This window comes from Ambystoma mexicanum, chromosome 7p (assembly GCF_040938575.1).
Source record: "Ambystoma mexicanum isolate Mex_15411 chromosome 7p, UKY_AmexF1_1, whole genome shotgun sequence".
In the NCBI taxonomy this organism is placed as follows: Eukaryota; Metazoa; Chordata; class Amphibia; order Caudata; family Ambystomatidae; genus Ambystoma; species Ambystoma mexicanum.
The window spans coordinates 264,829,399-264,844,396 of NC_090939.1; positions in this window are offsets into that span (position 1 = coordinate 264,829,399).

A 14,998-nucleotide genomic window follows, 5' to 3' on the forward strand; every position below is an offset into this window, starting at 1 on the left:
CCAGTCCACTTTATCCCTCGTGTCATCAGAAGGTTTAAGTGGCTTGGGACAACCATGATTTCTCCGGAATTGGCACCTGAATCTTTTGGGCATGGCCATTCACCCTTCTCTCCGCAACCTCTCAGTCCTCCCCTTGAACCTCATCTCACTTTCACTCCTATTCCCTTCCAACCTCACCCAACTGGAATGCTCTTCCTCTAGCCATTAAAGCCATCTCTTCAGATGAACTCTTCAAGATAAGGCTCAAACTCCAACTTATCTAGAAGAAAACACAAAGGGTCCTGGGGTTCCTATGACATTCAGGACAAACCAGGCTATTCATGCACAATGAACTTCATAGGTCAAACATTTTACAAAACATGGTTTTAAATTAATATGTGGGGGCAAATAAGTACCCTGTAAAGATGACCGGGTGTAGGTAGTCACATGTAACAGAGATGCACAAGTACAATTACAGAGTGCAAAAAATATTGCAAGAAAAAATATAGAAATGCCTTTTACAATGCACATTTTAAAAATAACTAATTTTGGGGGGGACCCTCCCTATGCTTCTTACCTCTACTACTCCTAAACTCTCCTAGTCTCCCTCCCCTTTATCCCAATTTTAACCATTTTATTTTTTTATTTTTTACACTTAAAACCCACCCATACCATTACATTTTCTTTTCTTTATTTCGTTATTTATTCTGTAAATTAATTCTTTATTATTTCCTGCAATATTATCACTGGATACCAAATATATTTATTCAACAACGTGTTCACAAAACAGAAAATCAAACTGAACATATAAAACAACCAACACAGTGCATAGTAAAATACCCCAAAAATTGTAAAAGTAGCATGTACGTATGCTGAGGGCATAGGCGCATTCAACCAATGTCTCTAATCCGCCCAGTCATAAGGGACCAGGTAGGCCAACTAGTGTACTGTAAAGCCACATATATTATACAAAGCTGAGTATTTGACACATTTTGAGACCATAGTGAGGATCACTAGAGCAGAAAATGTATCAATCACAATAGATGTCATATAGACATCAATGACTCTTCAGATTTCGTTTGCTGCACAAGGGGCTGAATAGAACAAATATTACCAGGCTTCTAATGGTTCACACACTAGTTTTGGCAATCAAGTATATCAAAACGCCTCCCTCAGGGCCACAATGGACTCCTACAGTAAGCAAACAAAACAAAAACAATCATAACTAACCTAGAACAAGTCAGGGTCAAATGTGAACCACCAACACTCAAACAAATTAGTTTAATATAGGCCATACCTATCATTAGTAAGGTAGGAGAGAAGCAATATAATTGCTGGCATCATCAATTGGTCTCTATTGGCAACACTCTGAAAGTCAAAAACAAATGAACGTAAGAGACACAGAAACTAGAAGCAAATGTTAAAGCTTCAATAAGTAAAAAACACCACCACTGAGAATCAGATCTCATTAAGCTTGATAGTGGCACCATCCACACATAGATGCAGTGATATAGAATTAAAGGAAAACACCAGGATAGTGACTGGTCAAGGGGTGCAAAAATGAAATCCATTACATTGATATAATACAGCTGGTAGCGTGCACTGCCACACTGTGTTCAATAATATGAAACGCATACCCAAACCATGCTAAGACACCAAAGCCTGCGCCCCAATGAGAACAGATTCTATGGCCCTCATTACAAGTCAGGCGTCAAGGGTTTAACGGTGCGTCGGCGCCGTTAACCCCTAACGCCTGATTCACACTTTAACGCCTGCTTTTTGCAGGCGTTAAAGTCCAAGGCGCTAAGCGACCTTGGTGCTAATTACGGCACCGTAATTTACGGTGCCGTAATTAGCGCCTTCCCCATCCCCATTATGCCCTATGGGGCAAAAATGGGAATGGGTAGGGCAAATGGTGAATGGGGAATTACCGCCCCACTCACCTTGGAATGGGGCGGTAATTCCGCCATCCACCATGGCGGAATCCGGCATGGACCATGGTGCTAATAGCACCATGGTCCACCGCCTGACTTGTAATGAGGGCCTATGTCAAGAATCGGAGGCTCTGATTATGCCCAATTCTTCTCTTTACTTCTCGAGCAGCAACAGAATTAGACATAATGAAACAACAAACTAACAATGAACTACATATCCCAATAATAAAAAGTGAATCTGTAGTTTGTTTTTCATAGGTTTGTATCAACATAGGTTTTTTCTAGTCAATCACGTTCAACCTTTCCACATAAAGCCTGTCAACTTCTGTGATCTGTGATTCCGCCTCTTTCTTTGCTGCTCGAGCAGCTGAGCTACGTGCTTTTTATTTATAACTTACTACTTGATTGATTGCTTGAAACGTTAGTGTGATTGTGTTTATACTTAAAGCACCACGGGTTCACCACGGAAGAGCAAGAGTGGCAAGAGGAAGGCGTGGTTGAGAGCCAAATATGATTATAGCTCAGATGACACATCTGACGAAGACTACATGAGCAGGGACAAGTCAGACGAGCACAGCTCGTCAGAACATCAGACCTCCTCATCAAGTGCAGGGCGAGAGCCCAGGAACAAGGGAGGCAGAAATGAGGATGAGGGACATAGGGGAGATGAATTTGACCCAGATGAGCTGGTGCACCCGAGGTCATCAGAATGGGACCCCCCAGAGAATATAGCAGAATACTTAAGGAAGAGACTTAGAGCTCCACTAAGCAAACAAGCCTGAAATAAAATGAGGTCTGAATGCCCCAGACCCAGGATGCCAGATGGAGTGGCCTAGACACCTGAGATCGATGAGAGGATGCTAACATTCCTTGGGCGGCCTGGCAAAGATGTAAAAAAAGGCATAGACCGATCATGGAGATCCTTCCAAGACAAATTGTTGGATATGGTGGGACCCATCACAAAGATATGGCAGCTAGCGGAGGAGGCCAAACAAAAGAAGGAAACCACAGGTCCTACAGGGACAGACATCACTGGAGAGAGCAGGAGGACTGAAGGGCCAACCCTTTCTTCCCTTCCAGAGGAAGAGGCAGAGGTAGAGGCTGGAGAGGCAGCGGCAGACAGCAGCATCAGAATGCCAAAGGTGAGAAAAGTGTTCTAGTGAAAGAGTTAGAAGCAGGCATACCTTCAGTAGGAGGGAGAGTGAGGCTGCACAAGCAAAGTTGGGTAGACATATCCTCAGATGCATGGGTACTTCAAACGGTCAAGGGTTTTCGGTTAAAATTCTGGCAAGAACCAATACAGGAAGTCATAGCCAAACAGATAAGGTTCAGCAAAGAAGACAAAGCCCTGCTAGACAGAGAAGTAGATCTACTGAAAATAAAAAAGGTCAGCCCAGCCAGAGAGGGACAGAAAGGTTTTGGAAGCAATCTATTTTTAGTGAAAGGCAAATACAAAGTCAGACCAGTGATAAACCTCAGGGAACTGAATTCATTTTTGATATACAGACACTACAAAATGGAAGGAATTCATCTACTGAGGGACTTCCTACAGAGAGGGGATTGGCTAGTGAGGATAGATCTCAGGGATGCCTACCTGACTATACCGATCCATCAGAGTCAGAGGAGGCTACTACAGTTCCTCTGGAAAGAAGAGAAATAGGAATTCAAGAGCTTGCCGTTTGGACTAGCGTCAGCCCCATGGTGCTTCACCAAACTGTTGAAACCAGTGGTGTGACACCTCAGAGAACAGGGAATCGGATTGATTATATACCTGGACGATATCTGCATAATGTGCCAGGACAAGGAGACTTTGGTAGAACAGATCCGGATATCGACAGAATTATTGCAGCATTTAGGATTCCTAATAAACTGGGAGAAGTTGGCATTAGATCCAGCCCAGTCAATGGAATTTCTGGGGTTCCTCCTGGAGACAGTACAGGGCACCCTCAGATCACCACTAGGGAAGGTGAACTCAATCAAGAAAGAGATAAAGAGCTTGATGACAAGGCAGATGATTTCTCTCAAAGAGATAGCCAGGCGGGTAGGCTGACTGTCATCTTCGATTCAGGCAATTTTTCCAGGACCGCTGCATTACAGAGCGTTGCAGCAGTTGAAAATAGAACATATCAGGAAAGGTCTATCTTACAAACAGAAAGTGCCCATTTTTCAGTAAGTGAGAATGGAAGTAGAATGGTGGTACTACCACATGGAGGCATGGAATGGCAGGGTGATATTTGGATCCTCCCTGGACCTGGTAAAAGAATCGGACGCCAGCCGCTAGGGTTGGGGGCCAGGTGCAGCGTACAGTAGACCGGGGGAGATGTTAGAGCGAGGAATTGGGTCTCCAGATCAACTGTCTCAAACTGCTGGTGGGATCCTTTGCAGTCCTTTGCTGGACTCAGGAAGGAGTGAAATGCGCAATCCTGCTCAAGTTGGACAATGTCTCAGCAGTCAGGTACATAAACCGACTGGGAGGGACGAGATTAAAGATGCTGGCGGAGATAGCCAAGGATCTTTGGCATCTATGTCTCCAGAGAGGAGTCAGCGTGACGGGGAGCACCTGCTGGGGGAACAAAACCAAGTTGCAGACTGGAACTCGAGACACCTGAGGGACTCCAGCGATTGGTAGCTGGAGGTGTCATTATTCCAGGAGATTATGCATCAGAGAGGTCCGTGTCAGGCGGACCTGTTCGCTTCGAGGTTGAACATAAAGATCTCCAGATTTTTCAGTTGGAGACCAGACCCAGAAGCAGCGGCAACAGATGCATTTCTCCAGGTTTGGGGACAAGCAAAGGAATACGCATTCCCGCCATTTGCCATGATAGCATGAACTGTGTCACCGGTCAGGAGACAGGGAGCACCAGTTATTTTAGTGACATCCGACTGGAGGGGTCAATCATGGTTCCCAGATCTACTGGTGATGTCTTACGACTTTCCAATAATATTGCCACACAGACAGGACATAGTGCTGGGCCCAGCTGGAGAACTCTACCCGCTGGTTCAAACAGGGAACCTGAATCTGATATCATGGTGATTTCAGGAGATCATGGGCCAAGCCAGGTCTTTTGGGAACAGCTCAAGAATGTATCAAAGAATCATGGGCCCTGGGGACCGGGAAGGCTTTTAGAGCAGCATGGCGCAAATGGAGTAATTGGTGCATGGAGAGCAAAGTTCATCCCATACGAACGGATGTGATTTACGTGGTGATTTTTTTAAGCAGCACAGGCAGCGCAAGCCAAGGCATAGAACAATTAACACTTACAGATCAGCAATTTCTGCCGGTCACAAGTATATAGAAAGAAAACCGGTGGGGAACACCAATTGATCTGTAGATTACTCAAGGGAGTCAAATGCATGAGACCACCGGCTCCAAGATAGTCATGCCTCTGGGACGTGAGTGTGGTGTTGAGGATGTTTAAGTCCTGGCCGGACAACGAAAATCTATCTAGGAAAGCTCTATGGGCGAAGCTGACTACATTATTGTGTTTAATCTCTTGTAAGAGAGTGTCGGAGGTCAGAGCCTTAGAGGTAGACAGAAAATCTTTGTCTCCCACAGGAGTTATATTTTACATAGAAAGGAGAACGAAGGCAGGGATTAAGACCGTAGAGTATATGGCTTTCCCTGAAAGGCCTAGATTATGCCCGGATAGGTGTCTGAAGGCTTATGAGGTCATGGCAGATCGAGTGAGACCCACAGGAGAATCTCAGCTGTTGATAGCAGTGAGAAAGCCGTTTAAGGCATTAGTTTCAGCCACATTAGCAAGATGGGTGAAATGGTGCATGGCAAAAGCAAGCATTGACGTGGGTCAGTTTGGAACACATTCGACTAGAAGTGCTATGGCGTCTAAGGCCTTTATATTAGGGGCTAGAGGATATTTTTTTAAGGCGGCAGACTGGTGAAATGAAACGACTTTTAAGAATTATATATTTTAGACCAGTAGATCAGATAGCTTTGTTGGTGGTAAGTAAGCTTTAAACAAGCATAATCAGAGCCTCCGAGTCTTGACATAGAATACAGATTTTCAACACATTCGTTATAGAAAGTAATGATTCTATTAAAGACTCAGAGGCAAAAGATTATTCCACCCAATCACTTTTTGTGTATGAATGATAACAAGACTTTTATCTATAAATTATTGTGGATATTGGAAATGTTATATATTGTTATTATATGCGATTGCCCACCCGTTCAGGAAGAGTTGTTTCATTGGGGTTTATATTTTTTGACAGGGGCAGAGAATAAGCCAGCGGCCACCTGATGAATGTTCAGGATAATAAAATGAGAGAAGACGTCTTCCGGTTGGGGCATAAGTTATTCAGAGGTCGATCAGCGGCAGAAAGAGGAGGAATTACAGAAGTCGACAGGGTTTATGTGGAAAGGTTGATCTTGATTGGACTAGAAAAAACACATGTCGATACAAACCTATGAAAAACAAACTACAGATTCACTTTTTATTATTGGGATATGTAGTTCATTGTTAGTTTGTTGTTTCATTATGTTTCATTTTGTTGCTGCTCGAGAAGTAAAGAGAAGAATTGAGCATAATCTTTCATCTCATAGTCTTTAATAGAATCATGACTTTCTATAACGAATGTGTTGAAAATCTGTACTGTAGGTAAAACAAAGAGGATAAGAGCAATGGGTCACCAAAAATAGCATCCGACATACCAACACGTAACACTGAATGCAGACCGTGGCATGAAAGAGGAAAACATGTTGGAATCAATCTACGGAGTAAGCATACACAAATTTAAAAGTTATGACAGTTGAAGTTATCATAATGAAGTGTGTACAATGGCCACACATGAGCTAACCAAGTTCACAAAGAAAAAGAAACTCGCAGTTATAAACACTGCGTATACATAGCACCAGGGAGGACACGCGAGCAAAGTGGAGAAAAAAAGAGGCATAAAAAAGAGGCAGTGTTGCTGTAAAACTCTTCAACTTCGCATTGAGACGGAATGAAGCAAGTGAATGCGCGCGCGCCAGTATAACTGGAACAATGAAGAGAAACAAAGTAATGTATGCACCTCAAAAGGATAAATGCGTGGAAATTAAAGAATGACTGCTACCGGGACTAACGTTAAAAAGCAACGGCCATATTAGACTACAATCAACAACAGAGGAAAAGAAGAAAAAAGGAAACAATCCTAATAGTATTACCAATGGAGAACTCGCTCTTCTTTAAAGGGTACTTATTTGCCATGACATATTAATTTAAAACCATGTAATTTATGTAATTTTACATTTTCGACCTGTGAAGTTTGTTGTGTATTGAAGAGGGAGTCGGCGTCCCGAGACCACCCCTCTGCCCCATTAAGTTCATGATGAGACAAAAGGCCAGAAATACTTGCAGCCACCCAGCTTATTTCGGACAAATCCCAAACGCACTGAGAGGTACCAGCTCAGCCAGCCATACAGACCAAACACAGTGCAAATCTTTCCAGGTGTGGGAGAAGAGCCCATGCTCTTGAACAGAGACACCTATATGGACAGCCTGGACTAAGCATCAAGAAGTCATTAGTGGCACCACGGCATAGCAGCCTTAGACATGAAGCACACATGCAGTCCACACTGCACACACAAACACACACTCGAATACATGACGAACATGAGTTCACAGTTCTATAGCTAGAGGACAAACAGATACACATTCATTCTGTCAATGCTTTTATTATTTTGTCATTAGCAAAATGCAGTAACACAGTACCGCATGGCACAAGAGATCCTGAGCAAGATTGCAGATGCCCAACGCAAATAACCCTATGGAGCTGCAGGAATGTATATGGAACCTGGCAGAACTAAGTGTTACTATCCTATAGGGAATGTATTATAACATGGACAATGTAGAAACCGCAGTATAAGATTTAGGAAAATTACAGCAGGCTTCAAGCCACTGAGCAGGAGACAAGCTGAGCCGATTCAGGCTGGGAGAGAGCAAGATGCTTGAGATGGGCCCACAGCCAAGGTCAAGAGATCTGACCATGGTGGGGAAGAGAAGCCAGTGCCAGCAACCAGATGCAGATTGCAACAAGTGTTGCTACCATTAGGAGAATAGTCTAATAATGCAAGGTGGTGTACACAAGTTACAATACAGACACATAATCGTTCACATCACCTTGAAAACGTACACAGTGAGCTGAGAACTCGTTAGAGTCCCAGGCCTGGGGGATCAGCTCTAACCAATCACAGTTTAGTATTCTAGGGGTGGATAGCAATGGACAAGAACCAATGCAAAGACCACTACTCTGCAATAATGTAATGGATGGTGAATTGGGGACGGGACAGGCCATTCAACTCACATGTGAGGGCCAGTAGAATAACTTCCGTAGGTAGCCATATAGGTAATAGAGGTCTCAATATCCAATCCCTCACAATGATAGGTTTTTTGGAGATGACAGAGTAATGATGCAGTTCTGCAGTAAAACTGGCCTGTGAGCCAGGAGACCTTGAGAAGTACTGCAATCCACAAGTGTTCTTGTATTGATCCATGTTGGTTTATTTACAATAAACTGCAGTTTGAACTTGCCATTGACGGAGTCCTCCGTGTATACTGGGGGAGGGAGTTGGGCTGTCAAGTCTGCACACTTCCAGCAACGCGGTGGCATACCTGGGAGTTCAACACAACAAGTTGGTAGCACAAGATGGTTCGCTGCGCCAGCCTGGCACAAGCTCATCTCCTCTGCCATGGAACCTGAGAGGCTGCAAAACCCTCGCATATTTCGAGAAGCCGGTGAACACGTACCCATGGAAAGGCCGTCAGGAGTCAGCTTGGAAAATGTTCTGCCCGAAGTCAGCGATGAGTTCAGGCAGACGAGGACCGGGAAGTGGCACTTGCTGGGGGACACGACAGCTGAGCAGTGCCAGCAGACCACAGAGTGTAAGTATTTACCCAGTCAAATGGCAACTGTGGGTGTGAGGGAGGGTTTTGAGTATTGTGGTGTACTGTTTAGTATCGTTGAGTATTGTCAAAGTATTTTCTAGCATTGTCAAAACCAGTAGGGGCAGGAGCAGAGGTAGATGTCATTTTTCTATGTTTAGGGCACATTCGAGTTTAGAGGTAAATGGTTCTGGTGAATGTCCTAGACAATTGACTTGAAGGCACGAATTATAGAAGTTATGCAAATAGTGAATTTCCTGTGGGTTGGGCATTTTAGCTCGGGTCATAGATGATGGTATCCCAGTAAGGTTTAGCAAGGAAGCTGGCCTAGATTGCGGAAGGTGAGTCAGCTGGTTAAGTCTCCTGAAGTGAGATTTTTGCACGAGAAACAATGCAGCGGGCACAGTTCGATCACAAGAGAATATTGGTATACCCTGCCTGGAGGCAGGAAGAAAGCTGTGTTTTTTATTTTTATTTTGGGGGTAACTGGCTATTGTTAAGTAAATTGGTGACGTCACGCATAGGTTTGCACATAGGACACAGAGAGCATGAGCACGAGACGGTGAGGGGCTAGCATTAGAAATTCGAGATTGACAGACGAGGTGAACCAGTGGCGGTGCGCGGAAGGCGCATGCACAAGATTGTGTGTGTGCCTGATGAGGCAGCGATGGGGTTGGATAGGTTGTGGAGCCAGAGAGGCATGTAAAACAGTCAGAACGCATTTATTATTACATTGTGCCTTTTCTCTCAACAGCAGATTGTGGAAACCCTCGATTTGAGGTCAAATAAAAGACAAAAGCCACTCGCAATCTATATGGGGAAGTGCGGGGTGACATGCCTCTACAGCACCTGTGTAAGACACTGCCAGCCTACAGAGAGAAAATATTTAAATATAGCACCTGGGGAAAGTTAACTAAGACATGGCCACCTTGCAGAAGTTTCTCCAAAGATGTACAGCAATCACTACTGACACACATACAGGGTACTTATAAGGGGAAGAAGTTGGCAAGCCTACTCTGAGTGTAGTATCTGATAACACAGACGACGAGCAAGAGATGTACCTGTTTCAAGAAGAGGATTACGGGAATTGAGAGCAGCAGAGGGGTCTTCAAATCGGACATATAAGCCACCTCTGCATACTCGGGAGGAGGGGTCAAGAGGTGCAGAGCAGCCGATTGCTGAGAAGGGAACAAACTGTGAGGTGCAGAAGGGTGCAAAGGAGGGGCTCAGGAACATAGCCACAAACTAATGGATAGGGGGACAGATACTCCTAAAACTAGAAGGGAAGACAGATGGGGAGACACAGGGGGCGGCTAAGGCAATGGAAGGTCTGAAGGAGAGCAGTGAAGCATCAGACAGGGCTGAAATAATGGAGGAAATGGACAGAAGGGAGAAGGAAAGAGAGGAAAGGCTAGAGAGCGAGGTCAGGGAGTGGAGAAAAGAGGGAGAAAATGAGCAGGTGCTGAGAGAAAGAGAAGAAAGGATAGAGAGAGATCATAGAGAAAGAAAGCGTGAGTAGCGGGAGCAACTGGACAGAAGGGTAAGAGAAGTAAAAGAGATCGAGAGACAGAGGGAGGTAGCAGTGCAGGAAAAACGCAAGTTGATTGAGAGGGAACAGAGGAAGTTGCACGTGGACAGATTTGCCAGGGGAACATGTGCGCAAGGAGGAGGATATGTGAGCAACAAGGGTGGTAAAGACACAATGGACAGCGGACAGGAGAAATGATAGCCTTGAGGGGGACAGACGCACAGAGCCAGACAGCATGACCTCATGGGACAGGAGTACCATGGAACAAGACAGTAAATGCCTAGGGGTTTGGGGGGGAGGCAGCAGATATGACTTGAGGGGTATCGACCTTAGCCTGAAACCCAACACGGACCCCATAACTAAGAGAATGAGCTTTGCAGATGACTTTTGTAGTAACATGGGCTCTGGATCTGACAACGAAGGAAGGAACAGTGGGGACGAGAGGGTAGCTACGTCGGCTGCAGTCCACGGGGACAGGTGCAGACAAGCGGGTGACATGGAAACAATGGACACACACAGAGGGAGCAGGAAGAGGAAGCATGGACGAGCGAGCACCGCGGTTGACGGATGACTTATGTGCCATCAATGAAGTAACAACGTATGTGGAGAGACTTAGAGACTTCACAGGACGAAGGAAGGGGGAGACAGCTATAGTATGCTCAAGAGGAAGGGTAACATGACGACAGTGGCCAGATGCTCATACCAGAACCGATAGACGTGTACACAGGCTTCAAAAGCGAGAACAGACAATTTAGGTTGACTAGAAGCACGTATGGGAAGGAAGGGTTTACACAAATACCCTTACTGGCAAGGGGAGGAGTGAGACCTAAGTATATACCTTGGAAACACGCGGACAAGGAGAACGTGAGGTGTAGGCTGCAATCGTTAAACGCGGGTGCTGGGAAATGGATTTAGAAAATGGAGAGGATGACAGAAGGACAGAGGTAAGCAGTGGGAGACACAAAGGAGCTACTAGTGGTGATTCTCGGGGATGCTGCGCATAACGTATGGAAGAGGGCATGGTTACCCAGAGTAACAACCCAAAACACGGCGCACAGTGGTTCACTGTTTGCAAACTGCAGCACAGCAGTATGGCGAGCTCTAAGGACACAATACCCAGACACATCAGACATTGGGGAAATTATGTCCCAGAAAATGAGGGAAGATGAAGACCCCCTACAGAATATTCAGGAGATTCCAGAGCTTTGGCGCCTTGAAACTCAAGAACGGTGGGATAAGACAGTAGCAAAATTCTTTCACATACTATGCCAGGGGCTGCTAGAGCCCGTTCAGAAACACTTAAGGAAGCTTGTAAGCATGGAAGCAAAAGCATGGCCAGAAATACAGCTCACAATAGATCACCATTGTAGGCTATGGCAAGTGAAGCTTATGAAAAAGGCAGAGGACAGGAAGGTAGATGAAGCAACACTAGTACAGAAAAATCGATCGAAGTACGCAATAGAAGGGGTGGTACTAACTATCCCGAACACACAGTGGATGCAGCTGCAGCTGTGCAGCCGCAGCAGTTCACATCACACACGGGGGAAGGCTTCATGGGGGGGGGAACACACAGCAAGGAAATGACCCCTTACAGTATCCTTTTTTGTTTTTTTGTTGATACAGCTGATTTACAATCAACTTTTCAATATTTTATCATACATTCAAAAAATTATTATACTTCACAATTAATATTTGCACTTATCTATACATAATAAAATAATTAAAAAATTAAGAGCTTCAGTTAAACATTTGAACATTTGAACATATATCAGCCAATTAATTCTCTTTCATTAATCATCTACTAAGAAAGAAGTATATAATCCATATTTCACATGTTCCCAATTTAAGCAGCAGAATACTATATGTGTGATTAGATAGAGCACTAGCTTTAATTATTCAAGTCCATTTTTTTCAAAAAGTTCACAATTGAGTAACCTAATGTTTTACTTTCTGTGTGAAACAGCCTTAACCATAATTCAAATTTGGTTAATACTCTAATATTATTGAAATGATCTTTCAAGTAATGTATTCTGGAATCAAGCAAGCAATGTCTCACATTCACCATTAGGTGTTTTAATGATTCATTTTGTTGGGAACAGAATCGACACACATTCTTTTCTTCTGCTATGAGTTTCCAACGGCACCTTATCTCGTTAGTGTACCATAGATTTAATCGGAATCTCTTGAAATCCGTTCTATGAGATAAACCTGGAGATCTTGTCAGATAGAATGGAAGCACGCCATATTTTTTCAAGGTAAATGGATTCAACTGAAAGTCTTTATATGACATGCATTGTTCTCTTGTCATCATCCAATCGATCTGTCATATCTTCATTTTTTTCGCTTTATCAGGATTACTGATTAAGAGATCGTTTGTTATATCAGCTTCTTGTAAGATTGTTTGTACAGAGTTTCTCCATTGACTGATCGGCTTGTAGTGGGCATTTTATTTTGAATACCAGGAACGTTTCTACGAGATCCTGGAGCGTCGAACTTGGTCTTGTCTGTCCGTGAACGTTCCGGCAAACCACCAGATTTCCATAGGGAAGCGGTAAATTACATTTATTTTAAAAATCACGGAGTGGCTGCAGAGTGGCAGTCTCTGCAGGTTCAAGGCATGCTTCCTGTGCTTCCAGTGTTTGGAAGTCTTTCTCCAGTGTCTACTGTGTGAGGGCGGAACTTTGATACCAAAACCCCTCTTTCCCGCGGAGCGGCCGCGGAGTGGCTGCAGAGTGGCAGTCTCTGCAGTCTATGGCAGCTAGGGCAGCGCGACCTGCCAGTAGGAAACACAGCGCCTCGCATACCCTGGTTTCTGCCAAAAAACCTGAGACTCTGGGCCCCCGTTTACATAGCGCCAAAACTACCATGGTGCTTCTTTCTCAGCTGTATAAAGAGATGGACCCCCCCTTGCGCTGATGCGAGTAAACACAGAACCCGGACTGGTACCTGAACTGGATCCAGAAACACTCTTGATGGACGCCGTGGAGTCTCCTACCTCCAGCAATCCTGTGATCCGGACGGAGCTCCCACCTTCTTTCTGCTGTCCCCCGCCAAGTGACGCGAGTGCAGCGCGGCCCCTCGGAGGAGAGGAAACGCTGCTCGCCCCAGGTGAGGTGGTATCAGTGGGCGGAGGGGGGGGAGTGTCCCGCTCAGACCTCTCGTCTGTTTGTCCTCGGGGGTTGCTCCAGTACTGATAATTCCTCCACCCCCCCTTGCCCCTCTTGGGGCGGAGGGGTGTAACGATCAAGATGGGCAGGAGCCCCAGAAAAACTTGCAAATGAGGGAGACAGACCTCTTAGCCTCCAATGGCCCCATACGGGTCCCTATTCTGCACCACGTTCCTCTGGAGCCCTGTGCCGCGGTGACCGAAGCAGTTCCATCACGGTCTGAGCGGACAGAGGGCGACCAGTACATCGCCTCTGCTCATTTGGACCTCGTATCACCAGTTACCCCAAGGGAAGTGACGTTCAAGGACATTCACACTAAACCTTTTCATGTTTCTGCAAATGCAGCCCACCATAAGAAAAAGGGAGGCCCGTTGCGTAGGAACAGATCCGCTCATCAGCGGCCAAAGCTGGGGTTGAAAGCCCAGATACCAAAGCGTCAAAAACGTACAAACGCCCCTGACAGGCCTCCAAATCAACAGAAGGACGACCCGCCTAAATTGCCTACTAACAACAGATTTTTTGCCAACTTTTTAAAAAAGAAACCCCTGACTTCGGAAGAAATCTCGGATGCTAAGATCCTGAGAGTCGTCAAGGACCAAACCCCTGGCCACAACACCAGAGCAATCTAATGACGCGAGGCCAGTATTTACGCTTAAACCGGTGCGTTTTTCTTTTTCTAGCATAGCCCCCGACGCCAACATTAGGTGGCATTTTGGATCTCCAAGCACTGTTCTACCCCTCCCTCCAAGTCAGCCCTCAATTTCACCAAATTATTCGGAAGTAGGAACAAATTGGCCACGACCAAAGTTTTTGGCCCGGCTAAAAGGCCTCTCGCAGCCATGAACTTTGATTCCAGGGAACCCGTGACTTCGTCCCTGAAAGCAGGGCTTACATGTCACACACCCAAGGACTCTTCGCAAAACGAGGAGCGGTATTGTCCTCCGACAAACCCCATTGTGGTAGAAAGCGACGTGGAGGATCACCAGCTTGATCAGCCCCTGTCTACATCTGAGATTCGCCCAAAAGACCTGGAAGCCTACGGCCTTGTGACTAAGACTCCGGACCTAAGATCATTGCCGGGGGTTACCCGGCCAAACTTGGAGTCCGGGCAGACATCCTCGACAGCCCAAGCCTGGCATCCCCGTAACCCCCTTAGACAAGGGGAGAGATCCATTCTCGACGCTCCAAGGACTCCAGAGATTTCCAGAGTGGGGACCCACAATTTTAGTTCCCAAACGGTTAACAGTTCAACGAGAAATCGACGTTCCAGCGAACTCACAGGGAATCCATCCAAGGACTCCTCGCCTAAAAAGACAGATTTAAGATTAATAATGTCTACAGTAACGTTGGCGATGGCGCCTTTTGCAAACTGTACGAGTCGATAAATGACTCGCTGAACGACCATACGTCCATGACAGCCATGATGAACAGCCGTCTGATTTTCCTGGAAGATTGCATTAATGCCTTGAATAGCAAAATGGAAACAAGCCACAAGGACGACTGTGCTGG